Source organism: Acinonyx jubatus, chromosome C2 (assembly GCF_027475565.1).
Source record: "Acinonyx jubatus isolate Ajub_Pintada_27869175 chromosome C2, VMU_Ajub_asm_v1.0, whole genome shotgun sequence".
Classification (NCBI taxonomy): domain Eukaryota; kingdom Metazoa; phylum Chordata; class Mammalia; order Carnivora; family Felidae; genus Acinonyx; species Acinonyx jubatus.
In genome coordinates this window covers 107338479-107362263 of record NC_069384.1, presented here as the reverse complement: position 1 = coordinate 107362263, position 23785 = coordinate 107338479, and the positions used below count along the sequence as shown (strand labels likewise).

General features: G+C 40.1%; 1 protein-coding gene across 7 annotated transcripts in view; it reads right to left on the bottom strand.

The window, feature by feature from the left end:
- PLCH1 (phospholipase C eta 1) overlaps positions 1-22768 on the bottom strand; it is a 217384-nt gene extending 194616 nt beyond the window's left edge. For 3 of the 7 annotated variants that reach the window (XM_027061568.2, XM_027061566.2, XM_027061570.2), the window contains exon 1: positions 22393-22764. The gene's annotated coding sequence lies outside the window, so the exon portion shown is untranslated. Of the gene's footprint in view, positions 1-19750; positions 20858-22392 lie in introns of those variants that run through there. The other 4 variants (XM_027061565.2, XM_027061561.2, XM_027061569.2 and 1 more) reach the window with 4 other exon arrangements.
- Between the last annotated feature and the right edge of the window lie 1017 nt (positions 22769-23785).

The window sequence follows — 23785 nt, the reverse complement described above, 5'->3', positions numbered from 1 at the left end:
CTCTCCCCAAAATAAATATATTTATTAAAAAAGATAAGTGTACTCGTCATCCCCATCACCTATTTCACCCATCCCCCAACCCCCTCCCCTCTGGTAACCATCTGTTTGTTCTCTGTAGTTAAGAGTCTCTACAGTTAAGAGTCTGTTTTTTTGTCTCTTTTGTTCTCTGATCATTTGTTTTGTTTCTTAAATTCCACATATGTGTGAAATCATATGGTATTTGTCTTCTCTTTGACTTACTCGCTTAGCTTATTTCGCTTACCGTAACACTCTCTAGCTCGTTCCCCGTTGTTGCGCTTCGTTTTCCTTAAGTAGAGGGATTGGTCTGCTACATGCTGACTGCCTCCTCTACTCTTTACCTACTGCAACCGCTGCTACTACAGCCCGTTCTCCTTTGACACCCCTCTTCCGTCAAAACTGACGTTCCTACTCCCATTCCTCCCATTCTTTCTTAACAGGATATTATTTGCAAATCCCTTTATGGTTTATACCATATTTCCATTTGTATCCTCTTTTTTTAAAAAACTGACACTGGGGCTCCTGGGTTGCTCAGTCAGTTAAGCGTCTGACTTCAGTTCAGGGCACCATCTCCCAGTTCGTGAGTTCAAGCCATGCATCCAGCTCTGTGCTGACAGTTCAGAGCCTGGAGCCTGCTTCAGATTCTTGTGTCTCCCTCTCTCTGTCCCTCTCCCCAACTTGTGCTCTCTTTCTCTCTCTCTCTCTCTCTCTCAAAAATAAACATTAAAAAAAACTGACACTTAGAATAGCCCTATGAATCATGCACCATGAAGCATGAGTTCAAAGAAGTTAATAGGAAACAACAGGTTGCAAACCTATGTCCTCTGACACCAAATCCGCTGTCCAGTCCATATCCTCTGTCCAGCAGTGTTCCATCCCTGACACTCAGCTTCCTATGGAAAGAGCCTAGGGCTGTGTTACCCGTGATAGGTAAGACTTATTCTTCTCATTCCCACCCCTCAATCCAACTCCACTAGGGGCCAAAGAAGGGCAGGCGGCAGGAGGCGAGGCCTAAATGAAATGTTACTTCAAAAAAAAAAAAAAAAATGCATACCTTGTCCCTGCAGCCGGGAGCCTTTGAAGTACACAGATTGGAAGGGATAAGAGTAAAGTGTCAGTTCTCTATCAAATGGTGGGAGGTTTCTTTGCAATGAAATTTGAGTGAACTACTTGGACCAAGTTCAGAAACACCAAGGCCAAATTTTCTAGCCAGCCATTATGTGAAAACTGTTTGAGGAGCTCATGTATTCTCCAAATTGCTAACAACAGTGAAGAACGCTATAGCCAAAAATCAAAATATAATGCATAAACTCTGTTGTCGGAAAGGAATTAATAAGGATTATGGGCAACTCCTCCCTACTATCCCAAACCGTATCTTTATTTATAAGTTAAATTATAAATTAAAATTACAAATTAAAATAGCCCGGAGAAAGCAGAGTTGATTTCCATTAGTAGATACTATAGCATTTAACTTATATGGAGAAGTAGTGATCTTCTTTAAGCCTTGCTGAGAGATAAAAGACTTAATTAATAGGCTCTGACAGCATTATTCATAAAACAATAAGAAACAGGAAGGCATAGGGGAAAAGACCACAAAACTGTCCAGCACCACATGGCCTTTGACAACACATTTGGGAATTTCTGTACCCAGGCATCCCTAGAAGGTCAGAATTCAAGTCAAATCCAGTTGAAAGCTAAGATTTCAAAGAAAGCTTCTCTTCTTGCATTTCTGCACTAATTCTGAGTTACGAGAATTACACAGTGCAGGGATGAGGTTTGAGGGCCATAGCTCTTCTTCCTCTGGACCAAACCCAAACTGATGGCTTTAAAGCAGTTCAGAACCCTGGGTGAGGCACGGAGGGCCTGGGCCCCACTCCACTCCTCAGCTGGCAGGTCACTGTCCTGTAGCCATCTCCCACCCCCATTCACAAGCTCCCTCCTCCACTTCCCACAGGTTTTCAAGCACTGCCAAACTGGTTGTCAAAGGGCTCTACAAACAGCCTAATTCCATAGCTAGCCCCCCTCCCCACTATGTACAGAAAGGGAAAGAAATAAAAGGGCACTTTGTTCATTTTTTTAGGCTCACAGGGGACACCACTAAACCCTAAGTTCCTGGTGTGTTTTGTTTCTTTACAGCAATCAGGAGCTGAAAATGCTCTGAGCTAGTTGAGCAATGAGCTACAATGCACCCTCCAAAGACCCATGGATGCTTCATTTGAAAAGGCTGGCTTAAAATATAGTATGTATCCAGCACTTGACAGAGTACCTACCTTTCACTTCACTAATTCCTCTTCTGGAAATACATCAGAAAAAAATAAAGAAATTTTATGTACACATAAAAATGTTCACTGCATCATTTTTCATGACACAGAAAAATCAGAACTCTAAATATCCAACTATTGGGTTAGCATTGACAGTCATACAGATATTGACAATTGTGTTTGCAAAGACTCTGTAAATGAGTGTGGGAAATGCTCATGATATAATACTATATGAAAAAAAACAGGATATGAAACAACTAGGAAAAACAATATTGCATAGAATAATGGATCCTGATCTTAACAAGAAAAAAATACTTCCATGTTTCACCATTAACAGTCATGTTTGTTGTAGGTAGGGTCTTTGTAAATTATCGTATTTTTAAAAATATTTTTAAATGTTTGTTTATTTTTGAGAGACAGAGCATAAGCGGGGGAGGGGCGGGGGGGAGGGAGTACACAGAATCAGAAGCAGGCTCCAGGCTCCGGACTGTCAGCACAGAGCTCAACGCAGGGTTCAAACCCACGAACTGCGAGATCACGACCTGAGCCAAAGTCGGCCTCTCACCCAATGAGCCACCCAGGCGCCTCGTAAATTATCATATTAAGAAAGCTCCCTTCTATTTCAATTTCTTAAAGTTTTTTACGTGACATTAAACATTTTAACACACTTGCTCTGCATGTGATATGATCTTTCACCATTAATTTGTTAATATGATGAATTTTCTAATGTTAAATCAACCCTGCAATTCCAGGATGAATCCAATTTGTTCACAATATATTGTCTTTATTTTATTTAGGTTTTGTTTTGTTTTATTTTGAGAGACAGAGCGAGCTGGGGAGGGGCAGAGAGAGAGAGTGAGAGAATCCCAAGCAGGCTCCACACTGCCAGAGCATAGCCTGATGTGGCAACAGACTCCTCGTACTCACAAACCAGGAGATCATGACCCAAGCCAAATTCTACAATCCGACGGTTAACTGAGCCACCCAGGCACCCGTGTATTGTCTTTTTAATACACTGATGATTTAGCTTGCTCATGTTTTATGATTTTTTCAGGTATATTCCCAAGTTTGGCCTATAATAGTTTCCATTTTTAATATTGTTCTCAAGACTTTTTGCATTGAGACTATAGCTTTATAATATGCATCTCTATTCCCTAGAAGGATTTATGCAAGTTTGAAATTATCTTTTTCTTGAATGTTTGGTAAAACTTGCCCATAAACCCATCTAAGCCTAGACCTTCCTTTACGGAGAAATATTTGGCTACTGGCTTATTTTATTTAAAAAATACAGAATTGGGGAGCCTGGATTAGGATTGAACACTTGATTTCGGCTGGGGTCATGACCTCACAGTTTGTGGATTCAAGCCCCTTGTCAGGCTCTGTGCTGACAGCGAGAGGCATGGCTGGGATTCTCTCTCCCTCTGCCCCTCCACTACTTTTGTGTGTGTGCGTCTGTGTGTGTGTGCGCGTGCGCATGTTTTCTCTCTCTGAAACTTTAAAAAACATAAATAAAATAAAAATTATAGGATGATTTAGCCTTTCTATTTTTTTGAATTTAGTTTTGTTAAGTTATATTTCTTTAGTAACTTATTTACTCTAAGCTTTCAAATGCTTTAGCATAAATTAGCTCATAATATATAGTCTTTTTAGTTCTAAAACATCTGCTTTTCCATTCCTAATACTGTTTATTTGTACTGCTCTCTTCTATGCAAATCAATCTCACATGTTTATCAATATCACTAGCTTTTACAAATGAGCCAAAATTTGTCATTATTAATCCTCTCCATTGACTAACATGAAATTATTACTATTACTCTTTTCTATTTTGAGTCTATATTGCACCTTTTTCAAATTTTCTAACTTCAACATTTAGTTAACTTTCAGGTTTTCTAATATAGGCATTTATACATACGTTAGCTGTTTTCCCCAACCCTGAATCTTGACCCACAGTATTCCTCTAGTTAAAAATATTTTCTGGTTTCCATTAGAATTTCTTCTTTGATCCAAAGTTCATTTTGAAATATTTCCATGCTTATTCATAGTTATATTTTTGTCAGCATCTAGCTTAATTGCATTGTGGTCACAGATCTGGTCTGGATGATGCCAATTATTTAATAATTATTAAGGCTTGCCTGATGTCAAAGTTTGAAGTCACTTTTTATAAATATTCTATGTGTGTTTGAAAAAAAATGTGTATTCTGCAGTTTCGAGATACAGTGATCTTCACATCTATCAACTCAAACTTATTCAAACTATACTGCTCAAATCTTGTATTTGGTCACTGATCTTTTCCCCACTTTATCAAGTACTAAGGAAATATATTAAAATCTCAGTAGGAATACAGTTGACCTTTGAACAATGTGGGAGTTAAGGGTGTCAACACCCTACACAGTTGAAAATCCATATATAACTTTGACTCCCCCCCAAAACTAATAGCTTGCTGCTGAACTATAGTCTTACAGATAACATAGTCGATTAACACATATTTCGTGTGTTATATGTATTACATAGTGTATTCTTACAATCAAGTAAGCTAAAGAAAAGAAAATGTTAACAAAATCATAAAAGAAACTGCAGAATACACATTTTTTTTCAAACACACATAGAATATTTATAAAAAGTGACTTCACTTACTGAAAAAAATCCATATGTAGTTGAAACCTGTTCAAGGGTCAACTGTATATGTTTCTCATTACAGTCCTCTCAATTTTTGCTTTATATTGAGCATACAAGTTTACCATTCTGTGCTAAATGGACCAAGTCAGTCAAAGAAAGACAAATCTCATATGATTTCACTCATATGTGGAATTTAAGAAACAAAACAAACAAAGGAAAACAAAAGAGACCAACAAAAAAACCAGACTCTTAATTATAGAGAATGGATGGTTACCAGAGGCTGGGGGGGGGGGGGGGCGAGGGGGGTAGTGAGTGAAGTAGGTGAAGGGGATTAAGAATATACTTATTGTGATGAGCACTGAGTCATGTAAAGAATTGTGGAGTCACTATGTTGTACACCTGAAACTACTTTAATGCTGTATGTTAACTATACTGCAATTAAAATAAAATTTTAAAAGGTTTATCACTCTGATGAGTTGAAACTTTTTAATATGATCATTTTTGTTTCTGAATATGTTTTCTTGGCATTTAAAGTCGATTTTGCCTGATGTCAATATAGCAAGCTTTCTTTTGGTTTGTAATCACCCATTCATCTTTCTCTATTCCCTATTTAACTTCTCTGTATCCTTATGTTTCAGACATGTCTTTCATAAAGAGTAAATAGTGAATTCATTTTTCATCCAGTGTAACAATCTTCGGTTCCTTCAGATTATACTTACTGATACAATTATATTTATTTCTATACCTTATTTTGTACTTGTTATTTGTCTTACTCATTCTATATCTCTTTTCTCCACTGTTTTGACCTCAAAATTTATTTTTTTCATTTCAATTTTCCCCATTAGCTAGAAAGCTGTTCAATCTTTTACTAATTTTTAGTTGTTGCCTTAGAAATTTTAACATGCACACTTCACTAACTGAAATCTAAATTTAACCAGTACCTTTAACTTCCTCCAAAACCATGCAGGAACTTTCTAAGATACTAACTCCTTTTACTTCTCCAACGTATGTCATTTATTTTATCTACTTCCCACTGAAGACACTATTATTTTATATAGTATGTGCCTTAACTTACAGTTTTTCCCCTTTCTTTGCTCTTCATCATTTTTTGTTTCTAAGACCTTCCATCTGGGAATAATTTTCCTCTGTCTGAAGTGTACCCTTTGAGTGAGGATCCTCTAGAACAAACTGTAGAGTTTCTGTGAAGCCTGCAAAGTCTTTGCTTTCATTTTTTAAAGGTATTGTTAATGGAAATAAACTTATAAACTGACAGTTAATTTCTGTCACTGCAAAAAAGATAGTATTTTTTTGTCTTCCAGCTTCTATTGTTGCACTATCAGGATAATCCATCATATCTTTAAAGATAAACGGCCTCTTCTTTCTGACCTTAAGATCTTCTCTATCTTTTATATTCTACAATTTAATTTTATGTGATTTGACTTCATGATTTATGGGCAGTAATGTTTTTTCTTGGTCCTTGAAATTCTCAGGCATTATCTCTTTAAATGGTGTCTCCCCTCATTTTTTTCTCCTCTTTCTGAAGCTATAACTAGGGGCCTCTGGGTGGCTCAGTCGGTTAAGCGTCTGACTTCAGCTCAGGTCATGAGCTCACAGTTCGTGGGTTCAAGCCCCATGTTGGGCTCTGTGCTGACAGCTCAGAGCCTGGAACCTGCTTCAGATTCTGTGTCTCCCTCTCTCTCTGCCCCTCCCCTGCTCACATTCTGTCTGTCTCTCTCTCAAAAATAAATAAACATTAAAAAAATGAAACTGTAGCTAAACTTACGTTGGATCTGAATTCTCCAACTTCACACTGATTAACCCTTCTTTTGGGTTTTTCATCACTTGCCTCTCTGTATTCCATTGAAAATTTTCTTCAGATGAATCCTTCAGTTGACTATTTCCCTATTCAGCTTGTATTCATCTGTTGTTCAATCCATTCACTGAGTTCTGATTTTCAATTATTCTATATTTTTCAAGTTTTATATCTGGTTCTTTTTCTTTAAATTTTTTTTTTAATGTTTATTTATTTATTTTTGAGAGAGCAAGGAGAGGAAGGGCAGAGAGAGAGGGAGACAGAATCCCAAGTAGGCTCCATACCGTCAGCACAGAGCCCAATGTGGGGCTCAAACCTGCGAACCATGAGAACATGACCCGAGCCAAACCAAGAGTCGGATACTTAACTGACTGAACCACCCCGGCACCCCCTATATCTGGCTCTTTTTCAAAGCAAATTGGTTTAGTCTTTACAGTTTCTTGTTCTCAGCTCACATCTTGTTTTCAGTCTTTTTTTTTTCTTTTACTATTAAATGACTATTTTCTTTCTAATTGTATTGATAGGGATTCTCTGAAGTCTAGAACAAAATTAGATTCCTCCAAAAGAAAGGGGGAAATGGGCTTCTGTGCAGTATGAGGGACAATTCCAATGCAGGAACTTTTTTTTTTAAATAGGCTCCACACCCAACATAGGGCTTGAACTCCCAACCCTGAGATTAAGATTTGCATGCTCTACCAACTGACCCAGCCAGATGCTCCATGGGAACCCTTCAAATCAAGGTGGTTTTTCTGACCACCTAGTTATTGTGATTCTAGATGTGCATCTGTATTAGAGCTGGTTTAGTTTCACAAATTCTCAGCACCAAATATCAAGCATTTGTTCAGAACCATGGTTTTCAATGGGTGAGTTTTCTTACACTCTTAGTTTAAAAGAGAGATGAGTTTTTTCTTTTTTATTCTAATTCAACCTTATATTGAGCAAGACACCTTCTGAATTCCCAGCTTTAAGACCAAAGACTCCCAAAGACCAAAGGACAGATGTCTGCTGTCCCTGTGCCCTCAGGACCATAAAAATAGTCACAAGTCAACAAGTTAAACTGGTTTTAGCAAATGTCTTCAAGGAAAAAGCCAGCTTCATTGCAATAGACTTCTCTTCACTTAGCTTTTGTCCTGAATAGTCATTACATTCATACTGGTTCATTGCATCTAAAATACCATTTTATCCAGCATCTTTAAGTTATTTCAGCCAGAGGGTTAGTAAACTATATTACTAGGAACAGAATTCAATCTTGGGAATGCACGTTTAAAGCCACAGAGGCTTGCAGTTTGAAAGCCAAATCAGGATCTGATCTAACCCAAAAATGTATTAGTTCAGTGCCTGTTGATATTTTAAATGTTAGTTCAGTGCCTGTTGATATTTTAAAACTTCCTATATGCCAGGTATTGTGGTAAATATTTTGTAAATATTATTTTATTTAATCCTTACAATGATCCTAAGGGCTAGGGATTCTTATTATCCCCATTTTACAGAAGCACAGAGATGTTAAGTAATTACCTAAGGTCCACAGCTATCTAGTGACAACACTAGAATTTACACTTGAAAAAATCTAACTCCAAAGAACGCACTTTTGTTTTAAGGTTGCACTCTTAAGATCCATGTAATTTGCTTCTCAATAAATAACGTAAGAGAAGGAAAGAGGGGAAGACTAGGAGAGATAGCATGCACTACTAGATATGATAGAGTCCTAATGAAATCCAGACTCAGCCACTTATAAGCCTTTCCACTTCCCTGTGCGCAGCTCAGGGTTGGCATATTTCCATCATTTTTTATATATTTCTGCATTTTAAAAAAGTGGGCACAAAGGGCTGATTAGAAATGAAGACTGCATTGATAAAACAACACCCAAAGGAATGACTGGTAATTAGATTTCAACTCTCAGTGGCCATTAATCTTGCAATCTAGCCCAATGTTAACACCTCTGATTACATTTGAAGACTTTTCCTGGTGAAAACTCTAACAGCAGATTTTTTTTTATTTTAAAATTCTAATTTTATCCACTATGTGTAGGTCTAACATCCAAAAAACCTTGATTCAGACTAATAGTCTCTAAACCGGAAATTTCCAAACTTTTTAAATATTGAAAATGGACTTCAGAATAGTTCTGCTCCCCATTCCTTCATATATAAGGATGTCCAATATCTAATTTCAGAAAAGGCACTCCCAGAGAAGGGCAGATCTCCCAGTTCTCCTGAGTTCATCTTACCCTCTTCTTGTGTCCACTTACCCACCCAATAATGAAAGAAGGGAGCTTAGTGATCACAGGGAATGTGTTGGAATTCTCATCTTCGCCTGCTGCGTTCCCTACCCCTTCCACTCAGCAATGATTGTAGCTCCAACAGGAGATCTACTTCAACTGGTCAATTAAAGCTCCAGTCAACATCACCTCTCATTCCCAACGAAACAGCAGGGTAAGCAGGGAAGTTGCTCCCCTTCTTGTGCCCAAAAATAGGAGTCAAGGAGGCTTTAAGGTGCAAAAGGTTGTAACTGTTCGCAATTTATGAATCAAGTAACTCAAGAGTATGTTCTGAGCCATACTATAGGCCCTATAGTTACTGAGGGGATGGAGAGATGCCTAAACATAACACCACTTATTAAGAAACTAACAATCTGGGGCGCCTGGGTGGCGCAGTCGGTTAAGCGTCCGACTTCAGCTCAGGTCACGATCTCGCGGTCCATGAGTTCGAGCCCCGCGTCGGGCTCTGGGCTGATGGCTCAGAGCCTGGAGCCTGTTTCCGATTCTGTGTCTCCCTCTCTCTCTGCCCCTCCCCCGTTCATGCTCTGTCTCTCTCTGTCTCCAAAATAATTTAAGAAACTAACAATCTAAGAGCACCTGGCTGGCTCAGTTGGTAAGCATGCAACTCTTGATCTTGGGATCGTGAGTTCAAGCCTTATGTGGACAGCACACATTACTTAAAAAAGAAAAGAAAAGAAACTGACAATCCAGATGGGAAAATAGGGCATACCTAGAAAGAGGAAAAATTGATAAAAAACCTACCCTGGAAAGGGCAGGATATATGAAAGATGGCAAATGAAGCATACTGTAGGAGTCCAAAAAAGGAAAGCAAGTCACTCAGGAAAGAGTGCCTTGGAGGGTGGGATAGTAGAGATAGATCTCAAAGGATCAGTAGGTTTAAAAGAGGGAAGAAGAGGGTGCCTGGCTGGCTCCGTTGGTAGAATATGTGTCTCCTGATTTGGTGGTCTTGAGTTCAGGCCCCACATTGGGCGTAGAGCTTACTTTAAAAAAAAAAAAAAAACTTTAAAAAATAATAGTGAAAAAGGGTTAGGTGAGAGGGACATCTTAGGAGAAAGGAATCGTATATGCCCAAAATACTGCTCTCAGTTATCAAGGTAAAAATTACTCACATACATTATTAGTATGCTGTTTAATGTAATGTGATACAACAAAGAACATATAAAGAAATTGATAAAAATAACATTTCACCAAGAATGCTTTAAACATAAATTATTCAGAATCTAAGTCTTGAGAAAGACCTCTCTTTAGAAGGATAATAGCAATAAAACATTTTTATAAAGATTTTAGCCTAATGGGGTGCCTGGGTGGCTCAGTTAGTTAAGCATCTGCCTTTGGCTCAGGTCATGATCTCACCCTTCAGGAGTTCAAGCCCCACGTCAGGCTCTGTGCTGACAGCTCGGAGCATAGAGCCTGCTTCAGATTCTGTGTGTGTGTCTCTCTCTCTGCTCCTCCCCTGCTCATTCTCTCTCTCTCTCTCTCTCTCTCTCTCTCTCTCTCTCTCTCTCTCTCTCTCTCAAAAATAAACATTAAAAAAACATTAAAAGGGAGGGGCACCTGGGTGGCTCAGATGGTTAAGCATCCAACTTCAGCTAGGGTCATGATCTCGCGGTTCGGAAGTTTGAGCCCCACGGCGAGCTCTATGCTGACAGCTTAGAGCCTGGAGTCTGCTTGAGATACTATGTCTCCCTCTCTCTCGGCCTCTTCCCTGCACATGTGCTCGCTCTCTCTCTCTCTCTCTCTCTCAAAAATAAAATAAACATTAAATTATTTTTAATTAAAAAAAAAAGATTTTAGCCGAAGATAATAGTAATAAAGTTAAAGTTTAGTTTATCTAAAGCCAGCAGAGAAATGATCAACAGAGAGTCCCTGCTATATGCAGACATAGAAATATCAGAAATTGGTCCTCAAAGCAATAGTTACAAAAGTAAATGGGATATTAAACCTGGATTGGTCATAAGAATTCTCAAGCTCAAGAGAGCATAAATACAATCTAGTCAAATATGTTTAAGTTGTGGAAACTCAGCTTTGTTTTTCATGTGCTAAAATTTTAATTCTTTTTGGGGGAGGTACGGCGTGTGGGTGGCTAAGTTGGTTAAGCGTCTGACTCTTGATTTTGGCTCAGGTTATGATCTCAGTTCATAAGTTGAGTTCATAAGTTTCATGATCTCAGTTCATGAAAACGAGCCTGCTGACAGCCTGAAGCTTGCCTTGGATTCTCTCTCTCCTTCTCCCTCTGCCCCTCCCCTGCTCATGCTCTTGCTGTCTCTCTCTCAAAATAGACTTAAAAAATAAAATAAAAAAGCAAAGCAATACCATGGGGCAAAGTCAGTCTTTTCAACAAATTGTGCTAGAAAAGCTGGACATTCACATGTAAAGAAAGGGAACCCAGACACAGACTTTACATCCTTCACAAAAATTAACTTAAAATGAATCACAGATCTAAATGTAAAATGCAAAACTCTAAAACTCCTAGAAGATAACACAGGAGAAAATTCAGATGACCTTGAGTGTGCCACTGACATCTTAGATACAACACCAAAAGCACTGCCCATGAAGGAATCAAGTGATAAGCTGGATTTCATTAAAATTAAGGGGCGCCTGGGTGGCTCAGTTGGTTAAGTGTCCGACTTCGGCTCAGGTCACCATCTCGCGGTCCGTGAGTTCAAGACCCGCGTCGGGCTCTGGGCTGATGGCTCAGAGCCTGGAGCCTGCTTCCGATTCTGTGTCTCCCTCTCTCTCTGCCCCTCCCCCGTTCATGCTCTGTCTCTCTCTGTCTCAAAAATAAATAAAACGTTAAAAAAACATTTTTTTTAATTAAAAACTTCTGCTCTGTGAAACACAGTGACAAGAGAATGAGAAGACAAGTCACAGACTGGGAGAAAATCTTTGTAAAAGGCACAACTGAAAAAGGACTGTTATCCAAAATATACAAAGAACTCCAAACACAGTAAGAAAATAATCCAATTAAAAATGAGCCAAAAGTCTTCAGAGGCACCTCACCAAAGAAGATATACAGATGATAAATAGGCATATGAAAAGATGTCATTCATCATATATCACCAAGAAATAAAAATTAAAACAATGACGAGGGGCACCTGGGTGGCTCAGTCTGTTAAGGATCCAATTTAACCAGATTTTGGCACAGGTCATTATCCGACAGGTTCATGAGATTGAGCACTGTGTTGGGCTCTTTGCTGACAGTGTGGTGTCTGCATGGGATTGGGATTCTCTCTCCGTCACTCTCTCTCTACCTCGCCCCTGCTCGTTCTCTCTCCCAAAATAAATAAATAAACTTAAAAAAATAAATAAAACAATGATGAGATACCACTACACACCTGTTAGAGGAGCCAAAATCCAGAACACTGACAACACCAAATGCTGGCAAGGATGTGGAGCATGAAACGTTCATTCACTGTTGGTGGAAATGTAATAGGGTAGAGCCACTTGGGAACAGTTTTGGTGGTTTCCTACAAAACTAAGTATAAACTTACCATACAATTTTGCAATCATGTTCCTTGGTATTTACCCGAAAGAATTAAAAACTTATGTTCACAGAGGCACCTGGGCATCTCAGTCTTTTAAGCATCCAACTGTTGGTTTCAGCTCAGGTCGTGATCTCACAGTTCGTGGCTTGGAGCCCCACGATGGGCACTATGCTAACAGTGTAGAGCCTGCTTGGGATTCTCGCTCTCTCCCCCTAACTAATTCGTGCTCTCAAAATAAATAAACTTAAAAAAAATTTTTTTAATAAAAACTTATGTTCACAGAAAAACCTGCACATAGATGTTCACAGCTGCTGTATTCATAATTGTCAAAACTTGGAAGCAACCACGATGTCCTTCAGTAAGCGAATGGATAAAGAAACTGTGATACATTCAGACAATGGAATATTATCTAGTGCTAAAAAAACATGCTGTCAAGCTATGAAAGAAAAAAAAAAAGCATGAAGGAAACCTAAATGCATACTACTGAGCCAATCTGAAAAGGCTACATATTATAGGATTTCAACCATATGACATTCTGAAAAAGTCAAAACTATGGAGACAGTGAAAACATCAGTGGTTGCCAGAAGTTAAAGGGTGAGGGAGAGATAAACAGGCACAAAACAGGATTTTTACAATAGTGAAAATTCTCTGTACAAATCCATAATGATGGGTACAGGTCATTACACACTTGTCCAAACCCACAGAATGTACAACACCGAGTGAACAGTAAGGTAAATCACGTACTTTAGGTGATAATGATGTGTCAGTGTAGGTCTCATCAATCGTAATCAATGTAACCACTCTGGTGGGGAATGTTGATCATGGTAATGTTGATAATGTGGACAGGCAACGCACACGTGGAGGCAGGAAATATATGAGAAATCTCTGTACCTTCCCTCAGTTTTGCTGTGAACTAAAACTGCTCTAGAGAAATAAAAGTTTTTTGGGGTGCCTGGGTGGCTCAGTCGGTTAAGTGTCTGACTTTGGCTCAGAGGGTCATGATCTTGCGGCTCCTGGGTTCGAGCCCCGCTTCCGGCTCTGTGTTGACAACTCAGAGCCTGGGGCCTATTTCAGATTCTGAGTCTCTCTCTCTCACTCTCCGCCGCTGCCGCCCCCCCCCCCCCCCCCCCGCCTGCACTCTGTCTCTCTCTCTCAAAAATAAATAAACATTAAAAAAAAGAAAAAAGAAAAGTTTTTTAACAGAGAATTAAGAAGCTCTATATGTTGATACAGAATGATAAAACACATGGTTATAAGAAAAAAAAAGCAAAATCAGGTGGCTGGTGCACTACCACTTTATTTTTAAAAGGAGGGGAAAAAGCATCCATATGTATTTGCATGTACAGTTCCCCCCTTATCCACACAAGATAGGTTCCAAAACCCCCAGTGGATGCCTAAAATGGTTGATAGTACCGAGCTTTATACGAACTACGTTTTTTTCCCTATATGTACCTATGATGAAGCTTAATTTATAAATCAGGCACGGTAAGCGATTAACAACTACTAAAGTGTACCAATTATGACAGTGTACCGTAAGGAAAGTTATGTATGTAATAAATGTGGTCTCTCTTGCTCTCAAAACACCCTGTACCTACTCACCCTTCTTGTGATGGTGTGAGATGTCAAAACGCCCGCGAAACGAGAGGAAGCGAGGTGAATGACGTAGTGTTAGGTTGCTACTGACCCTCTGATGATTCGTCAGGAGGATCTTTTGTTCCCAGTTACTGAAACTGCAGAAAGCGAAACCGCAGACAAGGTGGGTACTACTATATACATTGTATACATAATTACACATGTGTGTTGTTCTGAAAAAAATACACAAGAAATGAATGATACTGTTGGTCTATTAGAGATATAACTGGATGACTGAGGGACAGAGGTAAGAGAGGATTTTCACTAAATGCCCTTTTAAGTTTTTTAAATTGTTAAGCATGAGAATGTAGGACCTATTCAGCTATTCTTTTCCAGCAAATAAATACACAGCAATAAGAAGAATTTTGTAGACAGATGTACACTTTTTTATTTATTTCACCAAAATGGGATGAGAAACTTAAGAATGTGTTGAGAACTGGTCCTGACTTGAGTTTTTGCTTTTGACTGAAACTTGGACACTAAATAACAGATTTCACATTTCTCTCTTTTGATGAGTGAAAAAAGAAGTTTGTAAACAGTTTGTGTTCACTCTCTTCTAAGACTGTATTTTAATGACTTACCCAGTAAACAGAAAAATACTTCCAATTCGCGACTCATTTAAAACAAAACAAAACACTATGGTTCAGAATAAAACACTTGTATACAAGCTTTTTTTTTTTTTCAATTTGAGAAGAAAAGATTCCTCTGACAATCACATTCAGACACTGCTCAGGAAAATAAAAGAATAATCACGTTACAGATTTCTCTATGGGGGAAAGTAATGGGCGGGGGACTTTCTAGCCTTTGCTCCATAAACACACTCCCAGCCTTTAGAGAGGTTGGCTGCTCAGGAGTGGGAAAGTCTGATTTCCACTGGCCCATGGAGTCTGGCTGCAACCAATAGGTGATGTTTTATGAAAGAAAGAAAACAAATCAAAAAACTTCCCCAGCCCTGTTATTCAGAAGAGTTTAAGGAAAACTGCTCTTACAAATTACTGAATGTGAGGGGTGCCTGGGTGGCTCAGTCAGTTAAGTGTCTGACTCTTGATCTCAGCTCAGGTCTTCATCTCAGGGTTGTGAGTTCAAGCCCCATCTCTTAACAAAAGCAAAACAAAACAAAAAACTAAATGTGAAAAAACAATTACTAAATGTAAACTTTGGTGAGAGTTAAAAAGCTAGTAAGAAAGAATACAAATCAAAACCCCAAAGAGGTATCACCTCACACCTGTCAGAATGGCGAAAATCAAAAACATAAGAAACAACAAATATTGGTGAGGATGTGGAGAAAAAGGAATCCTTGTGCACTGTTGGTGAGAATGCACACTGGTGCAGCCACTGTGGAAAACAGATGGAGGTTCCTCAAAAAATTACAAAGAGAATTACCCTATGATCCAGCAATTCCACTATTCGGTATTTACTCAAAGAATATGAAAATACTAATTAAAAAAGATATATGCACCCCTATGTTTAGCACATTATTTACAATACCCAAGATATGGAAGCAACCCAAGTGTCCACCCATAGATGAATGGATAAAGAAGAGGCACTATAGATAGAAAGAGAATAGAATAATATTCAGCCATAATAAAGAATGAAATCTTGCCATTTGCAACAACATGGATGGACCTAGAGGGTAAAATGCTAAGTGAAAAAAGTCAGAGAAACCCAAATACCATATGATTCCACTCATGTGTAGAATTTAAGAAACAAAACAAATGAACAAAGAAAAATGACAAACTAAAAAATAGTCTCTTAAGTGTAGAGAACTGATGGTTACCATAGGGGAGGCGGGATGGGGGATGGATGAAATAGGTGAAGGAGAGGAAGAGGACACTTACCATGATGAGCACTGAGTAATGTATAGAATTGTTGAATCACTACATTATACACCTGCAACTAATATAACTCTATACATTAATTATACTGGAATTACTTCCCAGTCTCCTACTTTTACCACTTAGGAGTCAGGATGTGATTACTTATTCAGGTCTTTATTATTCAAACCCAAGCATTCTTTTTATTTTTTACTTTAATTTTATGTATTGAATTTAAGCTTCAAAATTCAAAAGGCACAAAAGGGTATAAAATGAATAGTTTACCTCGTATCTGTCTCTCAGCAACCAACATTATTAGTTTCTTGTATATTCTTTCAGATATATTCTATATGCATACAAGGAAACCTTACCTTTTTTTTTTTCTCAACCTTCCCTTTTCTTCTCTTTTACACAAATGGCTACATGGAACCATGTCTTTAAATTGAAATAAAACTCAAAAAATCTTTACATAATCTTAACTCCTTATATGAACACATTACTCCTGTCTATAAAGAAATCTCTTTTAAAAAGACAAATTTCTTTTCAACATCTCCCATATCATTCAAAGTTAAGAGAGAGTTGTTTGGAAGAAAGAAAAAAAAAACGGGTGAGATCTAAAAAACTAAACTGCATACAATTACACAACAAATCAACTCACTGAATTTCTGGTCCAGGATTCTGATTGATCCCTGAAAAAAACTATAGATCTTCAAAGTTCCCACCAAGGGTAGTTTTGCAGAGGCAACATTAACACTCCATGGAAACCTGTTCCGGGGTACAAAGGCCCCTTCGATGAAATTCAAGAGGGAGAGAAGAGGGAAGTAGGAAGCTAAATTCGAATGTTTGGTTCTTGTGGATTAGCAACAAGGAAGTGAAGGCAGATGAAAAGAAGCGAGGATTGCCTCAGATCAGTTAATCAGTAACACATATGCTAGCACTAGATCCTTCTGCCTTTTAGCGGGTATTGATAATTCATGGGCACCTGAATGTCTGGACAAGTGTGTAAGTCCCTTGTTAAGTTAAGAAGAACCAGCCACAGAGAAAAGAGGCTGCTAGTAGGGTAAGCCACAGATACTCAAGAAGAGGGAAACCTTGGAACCTGCCGGGGTCCTTCCTGTGTAGTACCCAAAGCCAAGACTGATTCCAAAGTGGAGTCCAGCATCCATTTTCTGAAACCCTCAAACTTCTCTTCCCTGCTAGAGTCAGACATAGGGAGTAAGAAGGGCCAGGAGAGAGGTGTGCTTTTAAAGCATGGTTTGCTACTAAGAACACTAGACCAAATGTCTGCCAGCAATGTCAAGGTTCAACGCAGCTCAGCTGTGTTAAGTGCAGACATTCATAAGCTTCAGTTTCTGCGTGGGTAAACCAGCCCAGTCCAATCCAGTTCCAATTTCTCAACAACAAAGCAGAGCTGTTTTAGGGGCACCAAAACTCCAGCTTGTTTAGAAATTTTCCGCAACTGGACCACCTGGGTGGCTCACTTGGTTAAACAGCCACTCTTAATTTCAGTTCAGGTCATGATCTCACAGTTCATGAGATCAAGCCCCATGTCAGGCTCTGCACTGACAGCCTGGAGCCTTCTTGAGTTTCTCTCTCTCCCTCTCTCTCTGCCCCTCCCCAACTTGCATACACACACCCTCCCTCTCTGTCTCTCAAAATAAATAATCTTTAAAAGAAAAAAAGAAATTTTCAGCAACTATCCAAGATAGTTATTATCCAAGTTAGCAATTATCCAAGATAATTCTGATCTCCAATTGGAAAAGCATTACAGGAAGATACCCACTGGTTCATTCCAGCAATGTCTCTCACTACTATTTCAAGAAAATAAGTGGGCAAAGGTTACAGAAGATAAAACTAATATTTAAGTCTTAGGATGCCAGAAAACACACATTAAAACCATGAGGGGTCCTCTTAGACCCGCTGCAATTTGACAACAATCCAGAAGTGATAAATAAGTGAGCCGCTTTGATGTAGAAAAGCCCCTGCAGAAGAGAAGCTAAACACCACTCACTTCTAAACAAATAGCCAACACAGTTTACAAACAGTCTTGAGTGTTTTTCTGGAACCAGGGCTGAATTTATAACCTCCTAAACTCCACATAGGGAATGCAGCTTCTTCACTCACCAAACAGCTGATTAGAAACGTTTCTACCTGCCTGTACTTTGGATAGAAGAGTTTGAAAAGAAAACCAACCCAGTATTTTTCATAAACTTAGTCTTTGTTTCCCAAGTGGCAACATGATCTGATAGAACACATAGGCTGAAAGACCCAGGCTCAAATTCCAAGTCTGTTCCATGCTGGCTTAGATCTTGAGCAAGAAATGAACCTCTCTGAGCCTCATCAGGGACATGAGAGAATTCCTGCCTCCTGATTATTGTGGGCTTTAAAGAGACACACAGTAAATGTCGAGCCACGTGGTCAGAACACATTAGTATTCATTTTCTCCTTTTCTTGCAGAACACCTTCAAATTTTTACTAAATAACCAGAAAAACTGTTTCCCATTACATTAAATCATAATGATGCCAGAATTCCTCAGACTAAAATAGATAATAATTGAAAAAGCTCTTCTGCATATATGCAAACCATGTGTTCGTATGATATACACATGTGTATAACCAAATATATAATCAAAAGGCGCTCACTGTCAATTCTACTCAGTGAAATTAAATCACAGGACATTGCTGTTTATCATTTTATGTCTACAGCTATAGTAACTTCAAGTCTAGAGCAAGGATTTCATATGTGCCTGACATTGATTTCCTGGAAATAGAATCATTAAAAATCAGAAACTTGGCATCTTCATCCCAATTCTGCCATTTATTAGCCATGTGATTTTAAGAAAATCATTTAGCAACCTTGGGCCCTGGTTTCCTGACTTACATAATGAACATGATAGATTCATCTTTTTCTGCTCTGTAATTTTATGACTAAAATGAGGCACAGGTGCTTAGCTTAGTGCATCCAAATGCAGTCGGTGAGAATGTCTTTAACTTTGCTATAAAAGTTCTCCTGGTTGTCCCCTCTGCACCCACCCTGTCCTCTTCTACTTTGAAGCACAGAAAACAGAGGCCCTGATGATAATGACACAAAGCTGTGTAAACTTCTTCATGGGCCCTTAAAACGCACTTCTAATTCGGTACACCGTACCACAGCAGTACTGAATTTCTCCTTAAACAAAAATGGTCACGGGTGTCAAAGAGATGTGAGTGAGTGTCCACTGAACTGTGTCTAAATGATTTTCCTTGTGAGGAAAGCCAGCCTGGAATAAGCCCCTACTAGTGAGAAGAGAAAACATGCTTCCCAGGCTGAGGAGGCATTGTTCAAAGTAATGAGTTCTGCACCACTTGGTCCACACTTCACAGCAGAGTCTGATTTTCATAGACAAAGAGCAATAACCAAGTGGAGATGCTCTTCAGCAAGATTTTCTGAGCTGATTATTGTTATTAAACTCATGAGGTGGTGGAAAGAAAAAAAAAGGAGACTACAGTCTCCCTAACCTGCTACATTCTCCAAAAGAGGAAGGTTTGTCAACCTTGGTCAGTATTATGCCAGGGGGTTGTCTGTCATAGCTATAATGGATTTCGAGTCTAAACTCACTACAAATGCCTAGAATTATTCCAGCTCAAAAGTCTAAATGTTTAAATGCTCTACTGTATTCCTTTTATCCTTCTATCATAATTTTATCTTTTTATCTTTTTTTTTTTTTTTTCCCCAGAGAAATAACAGTCATGATCCTTGAAGCATGCAGACCAACACTATTCTTAGAAGGGAGCTGCAGGAGGTTTATTATGTCATGAAACATGGAGCCAGAACAAAGGACTACTGAATCACTCACCTTATCTTCATCTAAGAAACCTGAGAATTACAGGGTTTCCCTGTTCCTCTCAAACTCAGCACTGCACTTGTGAAGACAGCAAGTTGCAGGGCCCAGTCTATACAACAAAAATGTAAAAAAAAAAAAAAAAACAGATGCACACAATGCTTCTCACAATATACTTATCTAAAATACTCAGAAACAATGTTCAGGATTATTTTAAATCAAAGTTTAAACATTTGTTTCTGAATCTAGACATATGATTGCTCAGCACTAAATCAACTGTTCTCCCTAAGAGTACTGTAAGTATTTACTCTGAAAACCTGAAACAGCATTAGAATTATTTCAGAACTCAACTCTGAGTTTATCGAAGGCAGGAATATAGATTGATTTATATGCCTTATATACAGTTTTCAGTAAATATTTGTTGACTAAATGAATAAATCTCATTTAATCAAGAGTTTTCCCACTATATTACATTAGGGCACCTTAACACAAAGCACCAATATTCTATTTTTATAATTCTATCCTTGTAATTATTTAGAAGACTGATTCTAAAAATAAGTTCAATTGATATTGATGATGTAAGAAAATGTATCAAACAGAAGCAGCAACTTTAACAGCTTTTATGCCGAATATGGTGCAGCAATAAATCTTGGCTCTGCCCATCAACCTTCCCTCCCTTTGTCTCCTTCCCAATGCCTGTCCCCAGCCTTCCCCCAAGCACTTGCAATCTCATTATCCCATGATCTGCTAAACTGCAGTTCACCTCCTGGAACCAGCAGAAACACATGTCACTGAGAATTACGGAACTGGAGCCAGTTACAAACCACCAAATAGGGTCACAAAGTATCTGAACCTGAAAATTAAGAGTGTTTCTATTTTTTTTAATTATGAGAAAAGGGGAAAAAACTTAATTGGACAGTTTTGAACATTTGAGCTAGATGGATTGCATAATGTCTAGGCATTTATAATGAATGGGATGGGAGAGATAACTTTAACAGCATGTTATTTGCTAATCAGCTGAAAAGTAATATTATGTTGACTTCATTTGCTGATGGTGGAAGGATATTGTCTGAAAACTTCTACCACTAATAAACATTTGCTACTCTTGAAGGCAAATTGTTTAAAAGTAGGATACAGCAAGACCATACCCCTAGTTCTTCATCTAAAGTATTTTTATGCCACACTTTATTCAGAAAGAGTTACTCCATTTTTAACTTTTACTATTTTAATTTTAACCAATATTTATTTAATAACAACTAGACATATTAATCCTGCAGCCTAGAAAAATGATCAACAAGATTCAGGTCCTTAAGATGTGTACCCTTGCCAAATGCTAACCTGTGTGTAAATAAATGGGATTTCCTAAAAGGGATAGAAGCTGTGGAGACTCACAATTTCAAGAAAAGGAAAAGGACATTGTTAATGGGAAGCTTGAGAAATCTGACTGGTTCCCAGTAAGGCTTCTTGAAACATTCCCTGCAGAAGATTAACCTCAGAAGTGAACAAAACTGAGGGGCAACTGGAAAAACAATCACCCCTTCTGGGAAAGCTTTTGTTTCTTTTCAGTGGCATTTTACTTCGGTCCATTTTGGAGCTCATCTCCTTCTCATAAACATGCCATAAGGAGGACACAGGTGCTCGGGTTTGCACACACTGCACTAACCACCTGCGCAAAGGAGGCCCAAGTCTGTAACCTTACTGCTCAAGAGCAAGGGTCTGATTGAATTTTTTAATGCCTCACCACCAAGGAAATATATTTTATTTAGTGGGGGTAACAGTTCAGTTACTGCCCCAATGATCAAAATGGTAATGCGAAACGGCGGGGAGGTGGGGGACAGTCTTCTATTTCAGTTTAGTTGGTTATTGTTTTAATGCTGAACTGCTAGCGTAAAAATGAGATCATAAACTCATTCCGAGTTACAAACAAAGAAAAGGAAGAGAAGAGAGGGGGCCGCAGACGCCCAACAGGGGACTGGGCTTAGGGGCGAGCCTGGTGGCATCTCGGACTCGCGGCGCCGTCGCCATGGGAACCCCGCGCAGGCGCAGAGAGCGACGCCGCGCAGCCGAGACTTGCCTCCACCTCCCCGCGCGGCGTCGCTCCGGTGCCCTCGTTTATTCCAGGAAAGGGTAATGGAGTAAATCCTCCTCGCGCTGAGTGTACCCGGCCTTCTCCGAAAGGGTCCTGAGTGGGGTCACCGAGCACAGGAAGAGTCGTGAGACTCCCCAAGAATAATGGACAGCGTACTTTTCCTTTCTGGGAAACGCGGACCTGCTTTCTCCGCGCTGTCGGGAGGTCAGAGTACGGTTCTGGGGACCCCGCGTGTGGGTGAAGCATCCTGCAGCAAAGCTTCGCCCTCCAACGGACGAAACCCCATCCACCGCCACGGGCGACTCGACAAGTCATTTCTGGCGCGGGCACACGCACACCCACGTCTTCTGAATTACGCCCCCCAACCAACCCCCTCCAGGACTAGCCGTGGTCCAGTTCGCGCTGGGGGTTTGGGGGATCCCCACGCACAATACTCACACAGCCCCTTAAAGAGCGCGTCCCGGCCGGGACTGGGAAGAGGAACTTGAGCCACCTGCTCATTTGCACACCTGGTCTGGTGTACCAGTCCTCGTTCTCTTTCCGCCTAGCTCCCCCCCAAAGCACTGACCTGCTCAACTTTGAGTGTACGGCAGTTGAAAGATTCCTGGGAGTCCTTGGCACAGGAGCAACCTCCAAAGTGCTGGGGTGGTGAATTGTGGGCCCCTGTGACTTTCAACTCCAAAACCCCGTCGAGGGACGGAAAAGCCCCCCAGAAGCGCACTTCTCCCCACCAGCCAACAGAAAACCCTGAGACGCGCAGGGGAGAGCGGGGCGCCGCCGCCACAACCTGCTTTCTCATTCAAATCCTTACGCTAACACTGGAGCCCCCTCCCTCCCGGCCCCGCAGCTCCTGAGGAAATCAGGAACTGGAGCTGGAGAGAGCGGACTGGAGCTCCCACCTCCTCCAAGGGCCCCAGCCGGCCGGGGGTAAGGGGTCGAGGGCTGGACCTGGACCGCCCCCCACCCCCGGGCGCATGCGCCCTTACGGGGCTCTCAGGGGGCAAGAGCCAGAAGCACTGGGAATAAAGTCTTTTTTTTTTTTTACCCGTAGGTTTCAAAGTTTCCCAAACCCAGGGACACCTCCTGGATTCTCAGTTTGGGGCTGTGTTCCCAAGAGCCTCCGTGGTTGTAGGATAAAGGAGTTTCTAGAAACGAAGTTGGAAGCGAGGAAACAGAATGGGAACGGTTTGCAGCTTGCACCAAAGTAAAAAAGTGTCAGAACCACACCTTAAAAGAAAATCCCAAACCACCCATCTTATGTCACCTTCTCTTACCATTCTAAGAAAATAGCATTTAGTATGCTGTTATAACCAAGGAAATCTGCCTTGAGTAAAGTGCAACTAAGACGAGGAAGAGGGAGTGTAGGTAACCCTCTGCCTTTATTCCCCCCACCTCCCACCGTCAGTTCTTCCAGATGTTTCTCCTAAACGTTAACGGGACAGTTATTCAATCGATCAGTTTAGTGCCTGGCAGACTCCAGCGGCCACCCGGCAGTAAGAGCTTGGCCAGGGCGGAGGAAAGCCTGCACACAGTAGGTACTCAAATAGTGATGCAAATGATGAAATCTGAGTGCAAAGACAGGTGATTGACTCGGTTGGTGCGGCTGCTGGAACGCTGACTACCGCTAGCCTCGGCAGTCACGGGGTGATCCGGTCTCAGGATTCCAGGATTTGCATTTATCAGCCTTCATTCAACCTGCCCTATTGTTAGTTCAAAGCCTGGCTGGGAGGGACTTCTAGACTCTGCTCCTCACTCACCTTCAGTTTAAAATTCTCCACCAATAAGAGGGTCCTAGAAAAGCTGGCAGCATAGGGTTGGCAGGGATTTTCTGGGCTTAGTGACAACATAAACTAAAGTCATTTTCTTTTTCATGCGTGAATTTGCTCAGGAAGTTACAACTGAGTGCTCGAGCTTGGAGAGAAGGGCCGGGCTGCCTGTCCGCTTTGACGGACAGTTAGTGT